Consider the following 23,313-nt stretch of genomic DNA (forward strand, 5'->3'; position numbering starts at 1 on the left):
GTCGGACACAACTGAGCGATTTTTACTTCACTAATCCAATATGATTAGTGTCCTTGTAAAATGGGGAAATTTAGACACAGAGACATGCATCTAGAGAAGATAATACACCAAGAGATTCAGGGAGAAGACCAACCATCTATAAGGCAAGGAGAGAGGCCAGGAACAGATCCTTCTCTCACAGTCCCCAGAAAGAACCAATCTTGCAGGCACATTTCTTTCGGACTTCTGTTCTCCAGAGCTGTGAAGTAATAAACTTCCGTTGTTTAATCCACCCAGTCTGTGGTACTCTGACACTCACCCCTAACAAACCAACAGGAGTACTCTCAAAGTACTTTCCTCTAAGCATCCTGCCTATATCAATACATATAATCTCACTGTACCTTCATAAGATAGTTATTAGTCTAAAGCCCACTTTTACACAAATAGGGAAGGTGAGACACACAAAAGTGATGCTAAAATTCATATTCCATAAGTGTCAGAGCCAGACTCCAAACACAGCCAGTTTACCTCAGAGTCCGTGAGTTCAGTCACCATACTTACCGCCTCTCATAGTGAACAACTCTTAAGAGACAAACTCTGCCAGGTTTTGCTAATACTTCTAGATGCTGCTCACTGTTCACCCTGCCAAAAGCCTTCCTGCCCCAGATGGCTCTGGCCAACCACTGCATATCTCACTACCTTTCCTGGAATGGGCTGTGCATCTCCTATGTGTACTCCAGAGAAGCACTTACTATATGGTATTATAACTGCTATTCAGCTGCTTGTTTCTCCCAGTAGATTTGGAGTCCTTGGAGCAACTGAATAGGGTCATTCATGGTCATTTTTTATATCTGCATAAAAAGTGTCATTTTATAAATTGGTTTACTTTTAAATCTTAGGAGTAAACCTAGCACATCAAAAGAATCCCATACATATTTGTCTAATGAGCAAATTACTGCTAAAGGAAGTCCTAAGGAATTCTGTTGGAGTTAACTTGAGGAGCTATACACACATAACTTATACCTATGTATATTACATACACACATAAAAGCAATGGGCCTTCCCCAGTGGCCCCAGTAAAGAGTCTGCCTGCAATGAGGGAGACCCAGGTTCGATCCCTGGGTTGGGAAGATCCCCTGGAGAAGGAAATGACAAGAAGGAAATGACACTCCAGTATTCCTGCCTGAAAAATCCCATGGACGGAGGAGGCTGGTGGGTTATAGTCCATGGGGTTGCAAAAGAGTGAGATACAATCAAGTGACTAACACATATTAGCTATATGAAAAGACAGACAAGATTTTAGAATGAATGACACCAAGGCATTAATACTGGTTATCATTAAACTTACATTTGAAATGGTAAACACTTGACTTCCTTGAAAACTTTCCTTCAGAGAACTGGAATAGACTATTTGTAAAACACTGCATACACTAGGCAGTTAGGCATTTCAAACATTGAGGTTCATGTTACATATAATTGTAAACTGAAACCCAGGAGAGCTGATCCAATAGAAATCAACAACAGAACTAAAATCAGTGGCAAAAAGTGGTTTTCTTGAGTGTGATAATAAAGGCAGGATTAGTTGATGTTTTTCTTCCAGCAATGAACATTTGGTTCTATCTTTCAGAAAGCTGCCAAACTAATTTTGATTATAAATTCCCTAGCAATTCTAAAATGCCATGGGAAGAGAGGTCAAAGACAGATGTGTTAGTTGAAAGAAGTGACTCGGGATTAGAAACGCTGCTTTGCATATAAATATAATGACATTGAGCATCCCACACCTATTATTTACAAGGAACTGAGAATGGGAAAATAATATTTGTATATGCAAACACGCTCCCACAATAAATCCGTATCTGGTGGTTTCTTTAAAGGCAACTTGTTAGGTTTATAAAATAATATGTTTATCCCATTGTAGACACATTTTGAAAAATGGCATTTCAGAATAAAAGATATATAAGTTAAGAGATCTTTTCAAACTTTATATAGAGAAATACTACTCAACATCAATACACTTGCTTCCAAGTTTGGTATTAAGATGCTTGAAGTTGTGAATGGCCTTAAGCATCTCCTTTTCTATGCTTTGTTTTATCTTACCCAGTATGTGTAGATGTGTAAAATTGGGAGAGTAAACATACCGACAAGAATCATAAAAATGGAAAATAAAGATTTTTCTCTAGTTTAAAAGTCAAAATTTAGCAGGATCCATCCAGCAGTCATGTACGGATGTGAGAGTTGTATCATAAAGAAGGCAGAGCACCAAACAATTGATGCTTTCAAATTGTGGTGCTGGAGAAGACTTTTGAGAGTCCGTTGGACTTCAGAGATCAAATCAGTCAATCCTAAAAGAAATCAATCCTGAATACTCATTGGAAGGACTAATGATGAAGCTCCAATACTTTGTCCACCTGACGTGAAGAGTCAAGTCATTGGAAAAGACCCTGATGCTGGGAAAGACTGAAGGCAAAGGGAGAAGGGGATGACAGATGATGAGATGGTTTAGATAGCATCAGTGATTCAGATGGATATGAATCTGAGCAAACTCAGGGAGATAGGGGAGGACAGAGGAGCCTGTTGTACGACAGTCCATGCAGTCGCAAAGAGTCAGACATGACTTAGCAACTGAACAACACCATGCTATAATACAGAGAAAAATATAAAAATTAGCAAAGACCACCCTGGTATGACTCCATTCTACACAGATGTTCTCTGAACAGTAGTTGTTTATCTCTACCTGCTTTCTCTTCCACGTAATGCACACCACCTACCCATGGAAGATTGGATGAGCATGGACATGAGCCCCCAAGGCCCCACAATTATCTTTTTTGGTTGTGAACTAAAGGCTGACAAAGATTATCCCTTTAAGGTGGATATAGGTGAAAATGAGCATCAGTCATCTTTAAGAATGATCAGTTTGGGGCTGGTTCAACAGACCAAGTGCACGCTGTTGAAGCAGAGGCAATGAATCATGGAGGCAGTCCAATTAAAGCAACACAGGCAACTTTGAAAACGTCTACATAGCCAACAGTTTCCCTTAGGGGCTTTGAAGTAACACCACCTGTGGTCCTGTGGTGGAAGTGTGGGTCAGGGCCTCTGTGTATCAGTGGACAGCACTTAGTAGCTGTGAAGGAAGATGCAGAGTCAGAAGACGAAGAGGAGGAGGATGTGAAACTCCTAAGTATATCTGGAAATCATTTCACAAAATAAGTAAAACTTGCTGCTAAAGATGAAGATGGTGATGATGATGAAGCTGATGACGGCCCTGTGATGAGTAAGTGGAAGGGAAAGTTCCAGTAAAGAAATGTATTTGAGATACTCTGGTCAAAAGTGACACAAAATCAAATCAGAATGGAAAAGACTCAAAATCATCAATACCAAGATCAAAAGGTCAAGACTCTTTCAAAAAAACAGGAAAAGACTCCTAAAACACGGGAAGGACCTAGCTTTGTAGAAGACATTAAAGTAAAAATGCAAGCAAGTGTAGAAAAAGAGGGTACCCTTCTCAAAGTGGAGGCCAATTCATCAGTTATGTGACGAATTGTACCCAGATGACTTATCAAGAGGCTGTTTAGATCTATGGCACTGGAGGAAGTCTATTTAAGAAAATAGTTTAAACTCTTTGTTAAAATCTTCCATCTTATTTCATTCCTGTTACAGTTGCTATCTGGCTGCCCTTTTTACAATGCAGAGTGAGAACTTTCCCTACCATGTCTGATAAATGATGCCCCGGTTCCATTGCTAAGAATGTGTTGTCTAAAATGCTTTTTTTAGTTTTTGAAGATGGAACTCCACCCTTTGTTTGGTTTTCTAAGTATGTATGGAATGTTATGATAAGACATAGTAGTAGTGGTGGTCAGACAAATGGAAATGAAGGGGAGAAAATATATATATGTATATATATATATATGTGAAATAAACTCAGTTATTTAAAAAAAAATTAGCTAAGATCATTTACACGTACAAATAGAACAATGTTAACTTTGGAAGTTAGAGAAAAAAGAATAGTTGTATTAAACTGTATTTCATCCTTTACTCTTTGGGTTCCTTTTCTACTCTAATTTTTATGAATTTAATGAATGTCCAGTAATCATTCTAAAACCACAAACTCTGAAAGCAGATAAACCCAGGTCTGAGGCCAAGTTCTGCCCTTTATGCACCATTTGACATCAAGCAAATTCCTCTCAATATATATTCCCCCATGTGTAGAATGGGAATAAAAATCACCCCATCCCCAGAACTGGTTTGAAGACTAAATGAAATTAGGCTTCCAAGTATCTGGCATAGCGGTGGTACAAATAAAGAATTCCCCTTAAGTATTAGACATTAAAAGACTGCAAAAGTGGGTTAAGAATAAGATAGCCGGAACCCTTTTAGCCCACTCCAAGGAACAGAGTGATGATAACAGTGATGGAGAACTGGAATTTCTCTTTTTGCTAAAAATGTATGACACAGAATAGTTATTAATGAAACCTAAGTGGCTAGGTATGTTTTTCTGGTTCTTCCTCGTAATTAAAGTAAGTAAATATGCCATCACCAGGCAAGTTGAGACACAGTATTTTTGTGAATCCATATATATGGAAAACGGCCCCCAAACCACACTCATTGCCTAGTCGGTGGATGAAAAATAATTTGTTACCCATCTCCTTTTGGTAAGGTACAAGGCTGGGTACCAATGAAAATTTCATGGGGTTTTTGAACCTCGAGTGAGCATTAGGACAACAAACAATGATGTGTGTCTGAGAGGGCATAAGTGCCATGGGAGATGGTCCAGGGAAGGGATGGGGGCATCTTACAGAATCACTCTGGCAGCTCTTGAAGAAAACCTGAGAGAGGACAGCAGAGCAACCCTTGTGACACCCCATGTGGATTTAAAAAAAAGTGTTCCTTTCTCAATACAGTCACCTAATGTACATTCTGTTGAAAAACATGGTTTGCTCTTTTTTCATAATAAATATACAAAGGTGTGTGTGAATGTTAATGGATGTGAGTGGGTGTGTGTGGCAGGTGGTCTCTGAGTTTGTGGAAATGTGTATGTGTGTGCATTTGAATGTTTATGTCACTGTGTGTGTGTGTGTGCATGGCTGTGTGAGAGTGGGTATGTGTTTGAGTGTGCATGAATGGGACGTTTCACTGACCTCTGAATGGTGCCCCTTAGATGGGTGCCTTGTGCATTCTAGAGCCTGAAAAACTGTAAGTGGCAGCTCCAAGAGGTGAGCCAACAAGAGGTTAGGAAGAACAAACAAGAAACTATGTCATCCCAAAATAACTGAAGATGGTCTTTGCTAGAGGTGGAGATTTGTTGAAAGAAAAGTAATATTATTTGAAAGGTATTTATGAAAGTGATGTCTAGTGACTTGATCATTAAGAGGATGCTGAGGTGGCATTGAGTTTAGGATAGTAAATAAATAAATAAATAAATATCATTTATCATGCATGTGTTTTCTCCAAATCTCCAAAATTTACCCATGGGAGTTGGAACTGCCTCCATGTTACAGGAAATGTAGAAACTTCACTTGCTCAAGATTACAACACTAATAAATGGTGACACTGGTATTTGAATCTAGATCAGTCCAATTCCAAAACAGATGCTTGTAGTCACTGTCAGAGCTATTCATCGAGGTTGTGAATTCAGGAAATATAGGGTAGTTTGAGGGGGAAAAAAAGGAATTATCTTTCAGTTCTGCTAACTTTGGGATGTCCATGCAGGTCTAAATGAAATTGTCCAAGAAAGCTGAGGATTTCAATCTTGGAACCACTTAAAGTCTAGAATTAAAACTCCTGACTCAGCAAATCATATTGCTGGTCCCAGGCACATACGCCACCATCTAAAAAACTTGTATCATGAATGCACAGAGGAGTATTATTTAGGAAAGCTGTACCCTCATAAGATGCTTATTCTTCCTGTGTTCAGTTCAGTTCAGCCGCTCAGTCGTGTCTGACTCTGCGACCCCATGAACCGCAGCACGTCAGGCCTCCCTGTCCATCACCAATTCCCGGAGTTTACTCAAACTCATGTCCATTGAGTCAGTGATGCCATCCAACCATCTCATTCTCTGTTGTCCCCTTCTCCTCCTGCCCTCAATCTTTCCCAGCATCAGGGTCTTTTCAAATGAGACAGCTCTTCGCATCAGGTGGCTGAAGTATTGGAGTTTCAGCTTCAACATCAGTCCTTCCAATGAACACCCAGGTCTTTCTGTGTATGTTACCTTATTTAACTAGATTCATTGAGTGACTCAGAAAGGATGAGAATGATTAGGCCAGAAATGCAAGGACAAAACAGAATGTTTTGATTTTCAAAACAGAATTTTTGAGTTTACTCCAGCCAAAATTTGTGGAAAGAGAAAGGAGTTTTCTACATTTTGAAAGCTCTCTGTCACAGATCAAGAATGAAACCTGGTCAACACAGATCATCTAGTTTTAGTTGCAGATATGATGTTAGGCAGTGGTTCTCAAACTTTGGCAGACATCACAATCACCGGGAGGGCATGCTGAAACCCAGCTTCCAGGTCCCTCTCCTAGATGTTCTGATTCAGTGGTTGGGGTTAGGGCTGGAGAATTTTCATTCCTAGCAATTTCTCTTATGATGTGGTATTGCTAGTACAGAGTACTCAGAATCATTCATGTAAGAAAAGTCTTCTTGTTCCTGGACCCTGCCTATACAAAATAGAAAACCTTTCAAGGAAAGAAGAACAGAGATCTGGAAGGGACATAAAAGTGAAAGCATTACTCGCTCAGTCATGTCCAGCTCTTTGTGATTCCATGGATTATAACCTGCCAGGCTCCTCTGTCCATGGGGTTCTCCAGGCAAGAATACTGGAGTGGGTAGCTACTCCCTTCTCCAGGAGATGTTCCTGACTCAGGGATGGAACCCGAGTCTCCTGAGCTTCAGGCAGACGCTTTACCAGAAGGGACATAACTAGGCAGAAAATGACACACAAGTATCATAAAAGAAGATACCAAAGTTCTTCAGCCAAGAAAGCAGAAGCTTAACATATAGTCACTTCCACTGTCCCAGGTATTATGAGTGACAGGGGCAGGCAGAGACTGGACTGGTGCTTTACTTCTTTTTATATCCAGCGCGATGCAAAAGCAGTGAAGCAGGAGACGGAGAGGGACAGGGAAGACTGTGCACAGACACACCTGACATAGCTATCTGACCTGGGATCGCTGTGCGTGAAACTCAATCAATCCTGTGTGCCTGGAAAAGATGAAACACGTCAAGTAGAAGGGCAGGCAAAGAGTGGTCAATCCAAAGATTCTAGAGATTGGGGGTTAGCAAACGCTTTCTTAAAACTGATTTAACAGTGAGACTTCCCTGGCAATCCAGTGGTTAAGACTCCATGCTGCCAATGCAAGGGGTGTGGATTCCATCCCCCAAAATAAACAAATAAATGATAAAATAAAATTAACACTGGTTTATAACATTAAATATTTCAGGTGTACATTATATTTCAACTTCTGTATTCATAGTGTGCTCACCACCAAGGACAGGGAAGCCTGGCGTGCTCCAGTTCACGGGGTTGCAAAGAGTTGGACACAACTTAGTGGCTGAACAACAACAAAAATTCCCTCATAGTGTGTTCACCACCAAAGGTTTAGTTTCCATCAGTCACCATATAGATGACCTCCTTTATCCATATCACCTTCCCCCAATCCTCTTCCCCCTTTGGTAACCACAAATTACCCCCCTTCCCCCTTTAGTAACCATTAATTTGTTCTCTGTATCTAGGTGTTTGCTTTTGCTTTGTGTTTTTTGTTTTATTTCACACATGAGTAAAATCACACAGCATTTGTCTTTTTCATCTGAGTCATTTCACTTAAAATAATATCCACAAGTTCCACGTTGTCACAAATGGCAGAATTTCATCTTTTTTATGGCTAAGTAGTATGCCATTGTGTGTATGTGTATCTATACATATAACACAGCTTCTTTATCTATTCATATGTAGATGGACATTTAAGTCGTTTCCATATCTTGGCTATCGTAAATAATGATGGAATGAACATAGACACACAGGTGCCTACATTTTTTTGAATTAACGTTTTTGTATTTTTCAAAGAAATGCCCAGAAGTGGAATATCTGGATCATATGGTAGTTCTATTTTTAATTTTTTTAAAGAATTGCCATACCATTGTATATAATGGCTGCACCAAAGAACATAACCAGCGGCAGTGTATAAGAATTCTCTTTTCTCCACATCTCTAAAACTTGTTCTTGTCTTTTGGACAACAATCATTATAAAGTTCATGAAGTGATATCTCATTGTGGTTTTGATTTTCACTTCCCTAATAATTTGTGATACTGAACATCTTCCCATGTGCTACACTGGCCATCTGTATATCCTTTTTGGAAAAATGTCTATTTAGGTCTCAGGCCAATTTTTCAATTAAGTTGTTTATTTTGTCATAGTTGAGTTGTATAAGTTCTTTATATTTTTTGGATATTAACCCCTTATTGGATATGAGTTGCAAATATCTTCTCCCATTTGGTAGATTATCTTTTCATCTTGCTTTCTTTGGAAAGGCTTTATTTTTTCTTAATATCTAAAAGATAACTTTACTGGGTAGTACTTTTTTGGCTGATATTTTTTATCATTCAATGTTTTGATTATGTCATTCCATTCGCTGTTGGCATGTTGAGTTTCTGCTGAAAAATATGCTGACAGCTTAATGGGGGGCTCCTTTGCAGGTTACTGTCTTTCTTTCCTGTTTGCCTTTAATATTCTTCCTTTGTCACTGACTTTTGAAATTTTAATATGTCTTAGAGGTTTTTTTGCATTGAGGTAATTAAGGGTCCTCTTAGCTTCATGAACTTGTATAATCCAGTTCCTACCCCAGGTCTGAGAAGTTTTCAGCTATTATTTCTTTAAATAAACTCTCTGCATCCTTCTCCCTCTCCATTATCTTTATGCTGCCTTTCCTAGTGGAGTAAAATAATTCTCATAAAATTTCCTCATTTTAAAAAAGAGCTCAGTTAGCTCTCCTCTTCCACCTTTATCATTTTCATATTTGTATCTTCCCTCATAGCTCAGTTGGTAAATCATCTGCCTGCAATGCAGGAGACCCGGGTTCGATTCTTGGGTCGGGAAGATCCCCTGGAGAAGGAAATGGCAACCACTCCAGTATTCTTGCCTGGAGAATCCCATGGACAGAGGAGCCTGACAAGCTACAGTCCACGGGATCGCAAGAGTCAGACATGACTTAGCGACTAAACCACCACCACCACTATCTTCGAGCTCACTAATTCTGTCTTCCATATGATCTGCTCTATTTCCAGTGTTTTCTAGGGCATTCTTCATCTCACTTATTGAATTCCTCAGCTCCAAATTTCTGTTTTGTTCTTTTTTAGATTTTCAATCTTTTTGGCAGAATATCCCTTCTGCTCACTGATTTTATTCTTGCACTCACTGAACCTCCTTTTTGAGTTTTCTTGTAGCTTGTTAAGTTTCTTCGTAACAACTATTTTGAATTCTCTATCAATTAGACTGCAACATAACATGACTTTAAAGTTTGGTTGTTGGAGAACTTTATCACTTTGTAATACTGTGTTACTATAGTTTTTCATGATGCTTGATGAGTTGTTCCTCTGCCAACATACTTGAAGTAGCAAACATCTTTCTTATTCAGGAAAAGCTTTTTTAAAAAAAAGCTTTATTGGAGTACAGTTGCTTTACAATGTTTTGTTAGTTTCTACAGTACAGCAAAGTGAATCAACTATACTTATACATCGTGATCCTGCTCAGTCGCTAAATCACGTCCAACTCTTAGGACCCTATGGACTGTAGCCCACCAGGCCCACTTGTCCATGGAATTTTCCAGACAAGAATACTGGGGTGGGTTGCCACTTCCTCCTCCAAGGGGTCTTCCCTGCTGAAAGACTGAACCTGCATCTCCTGCATCGGCAGGAGGATTCTTTACCAGTGAGCTACCTGCAAGCCCATAGGTATACATATATCCCGTCTTTTTCAGATTTCCTTCCCATTTTTTACTTTGATTCTAACAACCCGATAGATTGGTTATTGTAAGTTTTTCTTTTATTTTTCAGTAGGTGGCGCTATAGCACAAGTTTTTTGATTTCTCCTATCAGAGCAGCCTCTTATAGATTTGAGAATCGGCACTTTACACCCTCTAACGCCTCTTCCAGACATGTTGCCAGTGCCCTCCGTGCTGCTGCTCATGCCTTTAGGGTCACTGATGCCTTGTTGCCTACTGCCAGTGTCATTGCCTCTGGCATTGCTGCTGGGCTTATTGTGCTTGCACCACAGCAGGGGGTGGGGGAGGATGGGAGGAGCCAGAATTGCAGGTGCAGGCTCAGATGATCAAGAGTCTGCCTGCAATATAGGAGACCCAGGTTCCATACCTAGGTTGGGAAGATACCCTGAAAGAGGGCATGGCAACCCATTCCAGTATCCTGGCCTAGAAAGTCCCATGGACAGAGGAGCCTGGTGGGCTGCAATACATGGGGTCGCACAGAGTCAGACAGGACTGAGTGATAAGTGATGACTACTTTCACTTTCTTTTTCTTTCAGAGTTGCTGGGTTTCTGGGTACCACTGCCTCAAGCAGGGGGCCCAGAGTTATGTGTGTTGCTGCAACTGGAGGAACGGGGGCAGGGGGGTGGGGGGGACGGGAGGGGTCACAGGTCCTGCCATCACTGATGCCTGGTTCCTTGAGATCCCTGAGGCTGCTGAGGCTGGGAAGCTGGAATCATGTGCCCTGCTGCCTCTGCTACTACTGGATTCTCTGGGGCTGCAGGCACAGCGAGAGCTAGGGGGCCAAAACTGCAGGCACCACTTTAGCTGTTCTCTCAGCTCTGCCTCCTCTTGGTGTTCAGTCCACCATCTTCAGATACACAAATATGCAGATCTCCCCAGCATCCTGGTGTGAGGAATAGAGAAGCCTTTGTTGAGATATGTATGTTTTACTATGTGTAGACTGAGAGGAAGAGACAAAGAGAGCATAGCATCTCCTACTGCCATGATGCTGACCTTCCTCTAGGCAAACTTTTTCTGAAAAGGGCCAGGTGGTAAATGTTTGAGGTGCCGTGCAATCTTTGTAGAAACTACTACCCTATGTTGCTGTAGAACTAAAACAGACATAGATAATGCACACATGGATTAGTGTGGCTGCATTTTGCCCAAAGCAGCTGGATTTTGTTTGCATTCTGTAGTTTGCCAACTCCTGCTATACACTATGGGGATCTCAAAATTCAGTAGCAAAGGAACCTCCTTTCAAGCCTATATAAGCTTTACCACCCTCAAACAGCCAGACCTTGGTGGAAAAGAACATAAGATATTTGGAGACAATACAATGCGTCCTCTCAAGACAATGTTAGACAATACCTCTGACCCCAGAGAAATCCAAGAGAACAAACACAACACAGAGAATAGAAGCATCTTGCTCTTATTATTGGAGAAGGTAATGGCACCCCACTCCAGTACTCTTGCCTGGAAAATCCCATGGATGGAGGAGCCTGGTAGGCCACAGTCCATGGGGTCGCTAAGAGTCGGACACGACTGAGCGACTTCACTTTCACTTTTCCCTTTCATGCACTGGAGAAGGAAATGGCAACCCACTCCAGTATTCTTGCCTGGAGAATCCCAGGGACGTCGGAGCCCGGTGGCTGCCGTCTATGGGGTCGCACAGAGTCGGACACGACTGAAGCGACTTAGCAGCAGCAGCAGCAGCTCTTACTATAGGACACGAGAATTTAGCCCTTCTCTCAGCTCAGAAGGTAAAATCCTGGGTTCGATCCCTGGGTTGGGAAGATCCCCTGGAGAAGGGAACAGCTACCCACTTCAGTATTCTTGCCTGGAGAATTCCATGGACAGAGGAGCCTGGTGGGCTACAGTCCATGGGATCGTACAGAGTTGGACACGACTGATCAACTTTCACTTCACTCAGCACCAATTTGGGAAGAAAACAGGAGTGCAGATTCGTTGAGAGAAGACACCTTCTTGACATGGAATAGGAACTTCAAATTGACTAAGGACTTAGTCAACTGCAATTGAATTCATCTGAAAGAGACCAATATAAACCAAAGGTGGCTGAAATAAATTTGTTTAGCAAAGTTACTTTCTCCATCAGTGCAGACAGAATGTAGTTATTGACAAATAAAACAGAATACTATTTTTGTATATCTGAGTGTCATGTGTAAATCCCCACCACATTACAGAAGAAAAAAAATCACTTTTGGTATCCTATAGGTTCACAGGGGACCTCCTAAAATTGGGAGTCAGGACATAAAACACTTCCTCAGAACAAACGATGTCAAACGTAAAGGTTCCCTTAATTCCTCATATTTACTACTCTCAGAGCACCTATCAAATTTTATCATGAGCATTCTTTTTACTTTTTTATATTCCTGCCACTGGATCGAATGCCTCAACTGTAAGAACTACTTAAAAGGAGTTTTCCAGATCCCCAAAAAAGACTCAGGGCCAAAGTAGGTGTTTGAATTTTATATTGCATTTATTTAAGTTGATTTTACTTGAGTAGAATTAAATGTATTGCTGTGAAACATCCTCATTAACTTGGTCTAGTGGCATATTCTGAGCACAACATTATAGAGAGATAGTTGTGGTTTACCACAAACACTTAAAATTATTGTCAATTACCTTTAAAAAGTCAGAAATTGTGTTCAGACATTTCTCTTTCCAGAAGGCTACTGTGAGCCTTAATCTGAGTCAGTCTGTTAAATTTCTAGTTTTAGAAATTCTCTTGCGTCTCTTCTTCCATCCCACCCCTTGCCTACTCTATCTTTCTCTATCTCATCGCACCATTTAAAAAAATCAGAAAAAAAACTACAATACAGAGCTGGATTATATAAGTGGTTTTGGCTTCACTAAAGAGTCCCATTAAAAGTTGCTCAGCTTCAAGAATCAGGTTTAGAGAACTACATAAAGCATGGACACAGAATCTGTCAAGTAAGACTTCTTATTGAATACAACTATCAAGTTTTGAAGAATGGAACGAAGAGAGAAAGTGAGAAAAAAAAGAGCAGTGCTGTTGGCCTTCCTTTGCAAACCAATCAATCTTCAAAAGAAAACCAAGAGGAATGCTTCTACAGGGCAGACCCACTGAAATAAGTTCCAAGCCTTATTACCCCTGTAAGAATGGACTGAAAGGACCCAGCTTTAGGAAGCTTTGCCTGACAGGTTCAATGTGCTTTCTGGAGACATAATGACTCGGTGCAGCAGTGACAAAAAGGAAACCATGCTTCAAGTTCACCCTTTCCTTACCCCAAACACTGATAGCAAAAGACAGGAGGGCAATGACAGTGAACTTTTCAGAAATTCTTAATGAACTGAGTTATTCCAGGCAAATGGAAAAAAATCAGGAGAAACAAATGGTACAATCTTTCACCCCACAAGTCTTCTGAATCAATCAACAGGGTAACAGAAATAAAATGTGTAAATATAAACTTATTCTATTTGGAATTACATGCTTTTATTTAGGATGTTTTCTGAGAGGCCTAAAGATGTATCAAATGCCTCTTTATTTGGTTTAAAATAAATAGGGCTAAATATCTGAATTCATTTCCTTAAATTTCTTATTTCCATAGAGTTAAATACACCACTATGCAGTTTTCTAAGAAGCTTTAAGGAAGCAAATGGTTCCCTGAATATATTTTACTTGCTAACTATGTCATCACCTGTTATTTTCTCTATCAGATTAACATTTTCTTTAAGTATAGAGGAAAAACATTTCAATTACCTTCACTAAAAGTATACTTACCTTCCACTTTGTGCCTTAGCATAGAGGAGGCACTCAATATATATTTGCTGAAAGGGCAATTGGTGAGATAGCATATTTTTTGGATGTGATTCTGGGTTGAAATTTCTTGTTTTTTAAAAAATTGAACGACTTATCTACTGGGAATTCAAATGGTTTCAAAATATAGAATGGCATTGTATGATCTAAATACAGCTTTTGAGACACTGAAACACTCCCTGGCTTTCTCCTCTTTTCTTATAGGTCAGCTCAGTTCTTATTCTAATTTTCCTTTCATTTCTTCAAATACTTACTGAGTGCCTACTTACTTTGTCAGAGGCATACACTTGAAATTAAAAAAAAAAAAAAAAAGGAAAAATAGCAGCTATTATTTCGCCTGCACAAGATTTCTCCCCAACATCATCTATGATTGTAGTGGGACAACCAATTACAGTCCTCTCTAGCCCCGGGTCACCAAAATGGTCACATGATCTAGGCTTAGCCAATCTTAACATTCTATTCTCCTCTGCAGGGTTTAGTTAAAGGGTAGAAATGTGGTCAATCAAGGCTAATCATATTTCTTCCAGAAACATTTGATAAATGCATTTGGGAGCAAGAGGGGCTCCCCGATTCTGTTACAATGAAAACAGTTCAGTTCAGTCACTCAGTCGTGTCCAACTCTTTGCAACCCCATGGACTGAAGCATGCCAGGCTTCCCTATTCATCACCAACTCCCAGAGCTTGCTCAAACTCATATCCATCGAGTCGGTGATGCCATCCAACCATCTCGTCCTCTATCGCCCCTTCTCCTCCTGCCTTCAATCTTTCCCAGCATCAGGGTCCTTTCCAATAAGTCAGTTCTTCCCATCAGGTGGCCAAAGTATGGGAGCTTCAGCTTCAGCATTAGTCCTTCCAATGAATATTCAGGACTGATTAAAAACCAGGTACATTAAGATCCACAGACAGCTATCTCTTACACAATGTGTTGAGAACCTATTTATGAATGAAGGAAAACAGGAAAGTAGAATAAAGAATGAGAGACAGAGGAGGAGAGAGAGGAGAATAGGAAAGCAAAAAGGGGTGGGAAGGAGGATGGATAAGTTTGAGAATAAGAATAGACGCACATAAGATAATAAGATGCACATCATTTCAGCCTTTGGATCCAGATAAGCCAGCAAATCCTGGACTTGTATGTTAAATGAATCAGTGAATTATGGAACAAATTAGCTGAAAAAAATTTTTGAAACTTGCAACTGAGTCATATAGTCTTCAACCTCAAGATTAAGACACAGCTGCAATGGCACCCCACTCCAGTACTCTTGCCTGGAAAATCCCATGGATGGAGGAGCCTGGTAGGCTATAGTCCATGGGGTTGCTAAGAGTCGGACACGACTGAGCGACTTTACTTGCACTTTTCCCTTTCATGCACTGGAGAAGGAAATGGCAACCCACTCCACTATTCTTGCCTGGAGAATCCCAGGGACGGCGGAGCCTGGTGGGCTGCCGTCTATGGGGTCGCACAGAGTCGGACACGACTGAAGTGACTTAGCAGCAGCAGCAGCACATAGCTAGTTACAGGTATTCTGCCTTGTATTACGAAGGTTAAAATGTGATATTCCATAGGAAAACATAAAGAACTTCTGTCAGAAATGGGACAAAAGATGTGGAAGAAAGGCACAGGAGAGAGGACAGAAAGAGCATTCCAAGTGGAGGGATAAATGTGAGTGAAAGGCAGTGTGGCAGAGTGTTCATTCAGTGACCCAGTGCTCACTTCCATTTTCTCCTCCTTAGCTATTTTCCAGGTAGGGGCACCCTTGACACAGTGTTGGCGGATGAAATGTGAGCCAAAGATTGCTGGTCTGGGCTTCTATTTTATTGAAACCAAACAAAACAAAAAAACAGAAGCTGACACAGTTCTTTAATATTGCTCCTTTTCACTTAACAATATTCATTGCCTGGAATATGGAAGAAAAGTTGGAGATACGGCAGCCACATTGTGAATATAAGGTGGAAAGTCAACATACTAAAGTTGGTGCAGCAGAGAGGCAGAAAGGGCCTGGGTGTCTTGAGTCAGTGCTGAGGAGTTACAAAAGCCCTTAACAGCCTATGTACCTCTTGACTTTTCTTATACAAATATAAACAGTTTAAGACTCAGCAATTACATGCTGTGTTACACGAATCATTCTTAATATAGGGATGTTAGAAATAACAAAACATACGTAAGAAAAGATCAGAACTGATATCCAGCAGCTAAGTTCAGTTCAGTTCAGTCGCTCAGTCGTGTCCGACTCTTTGCGACCCCATGAATTGCAGCACGCCAGGCCTCCCTGTCCATCACCAACTCCCGGAGTCCACCCAAACCCATGTCCATCGAGTCAGTGATGCCATCCAACCACCTCATCCTCTGTTGTCCCCTTCTCCTCCCGCCCTCAATCCTACCCAGCATTAGGGTCTTTTCCAATGAGTCAACCCTTCGCATGAGGTGCCCAAAGTATTGGACTTTCAGCTTCAACATCAGATCTTCCAATGGACACCCAGGATTGATCTCTTTTAGGATGGATTGATTGGATCTCCTTGCAGTCTAAGGGAATCTCAAGAGTCTTCTCCAACACCACAGTTCAAAAGCATCAATTCTGCGGCGCTCAGCTTTCTTCACTGTCCAACTCTCACATCCATACATGACCACTGGAAATACCATAGCCTTGACTAGACGGACTTTTGTTGGCAAAGTAATGTCTCTGCTTTTAAATATGCTATCTAGGTTGGTCATAACCTTCCTTCCAAGGAGTAAGCGTCTTTTAATTTCATGGCTGCAATCACCATCAGCAGTGATTCTGGAGCCCAAAAAAATAAAGTCTGACACTGTATCCACTGTTTCCCCATCTATTTCCCATGAAGTGATGGGACCAGATGCCACAATCTTAGTTTTCTGAACGTTGAGCTTTAAGCCAACTTTATCACTCTCCTCTTTCACCTTCATCAAGAGGCTCTTTAGTTCTTCTTCACTTTCTGCCATAAGGGTGGTGTCATCCACATATCTGAGGTTATTGATATTTCTGCCGGCAATCTTGATTCCAGCTTGTGTTTCTTCCAGCTCAGCGTTTCTCATGATGTACTCTGCATATAAGTTAAATAAGCAGGGTGACAATATACAGCCTTGACGTAGTCCTTTTCCTATTTCGAACCAGTCTATTGTTCCATGTCCAGTTCTAACTGTTGCTTCCTGACCTGCATACAGGTTTCTCAAGAGACAGGTCAGATGGTCTGGTATTCCCATCTCTTTCAGAATTTTCCACAGTTTATTGTGATCCACACAGTCAAAGGCTTTGGCATAGTCAATAAAGCAGAAATAGATGTTTTTCTGGAACTCTCTTGCTTTTTCAATGATCCAGTGGTTATTGGCAATTTGATCTCTGGTTCCTCTGCCTTTTCTAAAACCAGCTTGAACATCTGGAACTTCACGGTTCACGTATTGCTGAAGCCTGGCTTGGAGAATTTTGAGCATTACTTTACTAGCGTGTGAGATGAGTGCAATTGTGCGGTAGTTTGAGCATTCTTTGGCATTGCCTTTCTTTGGGATTGGAAAGAAGACTGACCTCTTCCAGTCCTGTGGCCACTGCTGAGTTTTCCAAATTTGCTGGCATATTGAGTGCAGCACTTTCACAGCATCACCTTTGAGGATTTGAAATAGCTCAACTGGAATTCCATCACCTCCACTAGCTTTGTTCGTAGTGATGCTTTCTAAGGCCCACTTGACTTCACATTCCAGGATGTCTGGCTCTAGGTGAGTGATCACACCATCGTGATTATCTGGGTCGTGAAGATCTTTTTTGTACAGTTCTTCTGTGTATTCTTGCCACCTCTTCTTAACATCTTCTGCTTCTGTTAGGTCCATACCATTTCTGTCCTTTATCGAGCCTATCTTTGCATGAAATGTTCCTTTGGTATCTCTAATTTTCTTGAAGAGATCTCTAGTCTTTCCCAATCTGTTGTTTTCCTCTATTTCTTTGCACTGATCTCTGAGGAAGGCTTTCTTATCTCTCCTTGCTATTCTTTGGAACTCTGTATTCAGCAGCTAAACAAAACACTTATAGGATGTACAAATATATGTCCTGAATAGTTGATATCCATGATGAACCTGTTGTTAAATAATTTCAGAATCACCACTCAGAAGAAAAAAATTTAGTTAACTGAGGGGTATGAAGCAGTGAGAATTCAATTTGGAAACTTCACTAGGACTAGCACTTCATCTGGAATAGATTGTGAAGAATGTGAAATATAACTCTAAGGAGGACAATTTCATTTAGTAAAGAAAATATACAATTACATACATTTGTAAGTGAAACATGCTATATAAAGGGTAAATTAAGTGCAATATTGAGAACAACTCTTAGAAATTCTCTATAGTTAGGATGTAAACCAGAAGGAACATCACAACTAACAGTTTGATTTTGTGACCTCCCAGTACCTCAATTCACTGCCTGAAAGTTTATTTTAAAACTTTAGAGTATTTGGGCTATAAAAGTCATAGTCTGGAATCAGTTATTAAATCATTGAAAACACCTGGCTCCTCATAGAAGTTATTTGCTTGCATTGGCTAATTTACATATGTGAGTGAGATAAAATGAAGTTCAAGTTTTTCTCAAAATAACCTTCAGAATAGAAAAATGCCTTACATGAAACAATTTTAAATATAATTACACAAAATGGCAGTTATGATATTAAGCATAAAATTAAAGAAAATTGGAAACTAGAAGGCAAATTTTAATAAGATGGATACTGTCTGAATTTTGGGTTATACAACTTGGCTTGATTTAAGAATTTTTTAGATTTTCTTATTCCTAATTATTTGCTAACATCATAAACTGGACACTTAAGCTTTCTTTTCCTGTTTGCAGTGGAGAGTTAGTAGAGTGACTATTCCAGCTATCCTGAAATGCAGATCCTTTGTTTCAATTATTTGAATCGTTATTGAAAATGAACACTGATAACAAGCTTAAGTGCAGGTGGGCAGGATACATGAAGCTGGCTTCCCTGATGCATTATTGCATTTGCAAACACTCCATGGGGCACTAATGCTCCATCCTGGAATTTCTCTAAGTGTAAAGTCTGCTTTCAGAATAAATCATTTGTGTACAAGCTGACCAGCATAACACCCTGATAAATTAGAGCAAAGATCAACTTTCCCTTCCTCGTTCCTTTCAAGTTGAAAAATCAATGGAAGATGGCCTTTCTGATCTGATTTTTCTGACATATATACAATAACTTTCTTTATTGCTAACTTAAAATAGAAAGAGGGAAACACTAACTCAAAATACTTCTGCAAGTTTTCAAGCAAAAACAGTTTTTCCTCTGCCTTCTTCAATTCAATCAGCAATCTTTTCAGAGACAGAAATATTTTGGCGCATTAAAAACATTACACTATAACGATCTGTTCTCTTATCATTTGTTGTTGTTGGAAAATACACGCTACCTACATTTTATTGATCAGGATTTATGTTTAAATATTTCCTTTCTGGATCCTTATGGAAGTGAGCTGATTTCCTTATTCATAAAGCTTTAAGACAGCACAGGAAGTTTGTGCCTTTTCATAGTTTTCTTTTTTTCACAAAGACTGAGGGACACAGTCTTTCATTTTATTGACTTCAGCTTTATAATATTATTATTGCTATCATTAACTTACCACAGATTTCCAAAAGAACTCTGATTAAGAATATATTGCTATGCTGTAAGAATCTACCCAAACTGAAAACCCAGTGGAAAACAGGTGTCCTACTTTTACATATCACTGTGGGACAGAAAGGAAACCCAAGGACAGAAACAAGCAAAAGTAAACACAAAAATTCTCTCCAAGTTATTCTTCTTGTCTGCAGAAATAATTATGGTAAGGGAGACACAAGACTATCATTTATTAATAAGTTATCAGTGATATATCTTTGTTTTCTTCTGTTTTCAAAATGGCATTCAAAATGGCTTAATCATAATTTTATTTTTTTACTGCATATGTTAAAGATTATACACATGTTTCAAATTAAGAAAATGACATAAATCCCACATATCTGTATTCTCTTATTTTAATGTCATGAATATTCACTCTATATTTTTTTGAGATTCACTGTAAGTTACCCACTTAATAACATATTTTTATTTAGACATTTAAAGCTGAACCTAGTTCCAGAGTTTATTTTTATTTTATTGATTTTGTTATCAAGGTTTGATCTACCATAAATGCTGTTATTTTTTCAGTATTTGAAGGTGTACTTAACCTATAGACCAAGTCCCAAGGCAATTTCTAAACATTAAACTTCCCTTTTAAATAAAATATCCCTCTTAGAAAATAAATTCTGAGAGGAAACATTTTAATATTAAGAAAGAACACTGTCAATATTAAAGTTTCATAACAGAAGTGTGTGGTTAATATAAATAAATTTATAAAAATTAAACAGATAAACTAAATCTTCAAGATTATGTTGCAGGAAAAATATATTTGTGCATATGTATTCTACATATAGCTTTAGATATAAAAGTATCTTTTTAAGAGAATGTATGCATTGATGGGGATTTAAAAATACACAAAATTTTACAAAAACAAGATACTAAGATTTAAACCATAACATTCTCAGAATATAAAAATTAATTTAACTGAAATGCATATAACTCACATCAAAATTAGGGTAATCTGTAAATCTGATGAGAATATTAAATTGTGCAAAACAAGCTATTCCTCTTTTTACCCTCAAATCCTCAGAATGCAGGAAAGGTACTCTATCACAGCCCACCACTGTTCAAGCATCCAATACCCTTATTTCATTCCCTTGAGCTTTTGTAATCTTGTTCCTCTCCCCTCTGCCTTCAACCACCCACCAATCCTGGACTCCAGGCCTACCACAAGTTTTAAATCAGATGGATAGAACCACCTTTAACGAGACAGTTTACGGAAGATATTCTGGAGTAGGAAATGGCAACCCACTCTACTATTCTTTTCTAGAAAATTCCATGGACAGAGAAGCCTGGCCAGCTACACTCCATGGGGTCACAAAGAGTTGGACATGACTGAGCACACATGCCCTTAAATCTTGAAGAGAAATCAGTGTATTCTTTGATCTTGCTTTATAATCTCACTGAGTACAGTTTCAGGCCCTCTCCCAACCTCAGGGAAGCTGTCTTCTAGAGTGGAGAGGAGTCTGCGGTGAGCGGAGAAGCATACTCTAATTAGGCTTCCCCTTGGAAAGCATTTTTAATCAGGAAAAACCAGTCTTACTCAATATTTCTTTCTTAATGCAGTACAGCAGCAATGGAAAGGAAAACGAGACAAGAAAGAAAACAAGAAAATATCATGAATGTTGTATTTTGAGTCAAGACTGAAAGCACTTTAAAGTTTCTGAATATACATTAAGAAAAATAGATTTAGATATATCTTACTTTCATACTTAAAACATGTTTTTCTATTGTAAAATCTTTAAAGGTACACACGATCTATTAAAACTAAGTCCTGCATTTTAATGTGCTATACATTCAATCAGGAAAGACCAAAGTTTTTAATCCACTGGTACTTTGTAGCTAACATGTTTGCCTTATAAATTTGGATTTAATAATACTGTTGACATTAATGAAGTGATTTGCACAAGCTCTAGAAAGATTCGGTAATCGAAAATTTTAAATGTCTTATTCTCCAATTGGAGTTTTATTGTTTCTAATACTATGTATTTTAGATATTTAAGGGTAAAAATAAAGTTCATTGATTTTTTCCCCTTTTCAGAAACAATCTCTGTTTTTCCATTCTGAACAAATATCTTACTACCACATATCAATTCAGATTGATTAGTTGTGAGCCAAGATCATGTCAATCAAACCATCGAGGCCTCATGTTTTTAAAAACGTCACCCCTCTCGGCTTGAAGTTCATAAAAAATTAAAAAGGAAAAGTAAACATTTTCTATACAGGAAAATACATCTGCATTCCCACAGCCAAGGTCTATGTAACTCCTCAAAGCTGGACACAACTTACATGCCTCCCTCTTAAGAGAACATCTTTGATTCTAATAAAAAGGATAACATGTAATATATAAATAATATTTTTCAAAATATTTCATATGTGAAATTAAACAAAATTGTATTTTAAATTCACTGTCTGTGGTTTCTGAAAATTAGAAAAAAACTTTTAAGATCTTCGTTTTTTAAGAATGTAACTGTTAGTAACAGTGCTTTATATACATTGAGAGTCCAATACATATTTATTAGTTGATTGGTTGGTTGGTTTGTTGGTTGGTTGACTGAATATTTATATAGATAGATAAACAGGGATGCATGGATGCATGAATGGATGATGGACAGAAAGAAGGAGAGTGGGAGGGGAAAATGGAGGGAGACAGAAAGGAAGGAAAGAAGACGGAAGGGAAACTCTAATAATGAACGTAATATTAATATATAAAATAGATCCACCTAGAGTGAATATGAATTAAAAGGATATGAAATTCTTGGAAATCTTTGAAGCACAGTTTGAAAATTACTCACCTAGGAAGCCTTTAAAGTAATGAATACTGTAGGTTAAATAATAATCTGTAAAAAATAAGAATAGCCTCCTAAAGTAAATAAAAGTCAAATATTGAACATGTGATTATAATTTGTTAATCAACTCTGGTTAGTAATTATTGAGATCTTTAGTTGATATAAAATGAGACTATAGATTCATTTTTATGTAATAAGTAATAGCTGTTGAATGTTGGACAAGTTTCTTAAACTACCTCTTAATATTTTGTTTATAAAATGGGAATAATAGCCCACAGGGTGACTGTAAAAATTAGAGTTCTTACATGCAATGTGTTTTCAACAGTGACTAGCTCCTATTAAGCACTCAATAAATAGTATCTATTAAAAAAAAAAAATCAACCCTTACAACTATGATTGCTTCTAAGGGCATAGTATGTACCATGCACAGTTCTTAGTAAACTGTATCAACAAATTTAACTTACCTATTCTATAAATCTTGGTTTTAACTTATCACAACTTACACAATTTTTACAACAATTTTGTTGACTTCTCCTAGTACTTTGAGACACTATGTTTCCTGTAAAGTAGATGAGAAAGTGTAAGCTATCATCCTTAAGGATTCACTGTATAAAGAAAACCTATTTGCTAAGAACATTAAAATTTATAAAGTATTTTCACACTGAGAGCTTCACACTGAGTAGAAAAAGTCTACTTCACAAAATAGGAATAAAATCAGTATCCCTATGTTATAAAAAAGGGTCCTGAGTTACTGAGAGTTTAGACAAGCTACTGAAGATTACAGAACATTCAAAATTTGAGGATTTACTTTCATTGATGGTACATTAATTTAAAAAAAATGTTATGCCATTCAAATATTCCTTTTTTGTTTCCTTCATTCTTTCTTCATCTCCCTTCTTTCCTTTAAAAAAAAATAACTTGTCAAAATATAGGGTTATATTCATAATTTGGCATCCTGAGTCTCTCCTCATATTAAAGCCCTCCTGGTTTGTCTGGGATGAAATGAAATGATGAAACCATTAGAAGTTCTAAGGAGGAAGACAGAGCCCAAAGGTGAGACTTTTCCTCCCACTTTCAGACACATCTGATACTCTCACTAATGTGTGAGCTATTC

General features: G+C 38.6%; 1 protein-coding gene and 1 pseudogene across 4 annotated transcripts in view; one reads left to right on the top strand and one right to left on the bottom strand.

Annotated features, from left to right (window-relative positions):
- Positions 1–23,313, bottom strand: part of SLIT2 (slit guidance ligand 2) — a 402,220-nt gene that overhangs the window by 258,976 nt on the left and 119,931 nt on the right. The window lies entirely within an intron of this gene.
- Positions 2,750–3,580, top strand: LOC145521267 (nucleophosmin-like; annotated as a pseudogene).

The sequence above is a fragment of the Giraffa tippelskirchi genome, chromosome 1 (assembly GCF_054371585.1).
Source record: "Giraffa tippelskirchi isolate mGirTip1 chromosome 1, T2T-mGirTip1v1.2.pri, whole genome shotgun sequence".
NCBI lineage: Eukaryota > Metazoa > Chordata > Mammalia > Artiodactyla > Giraffidae > Giraffa > Giraffa tippelskirchi.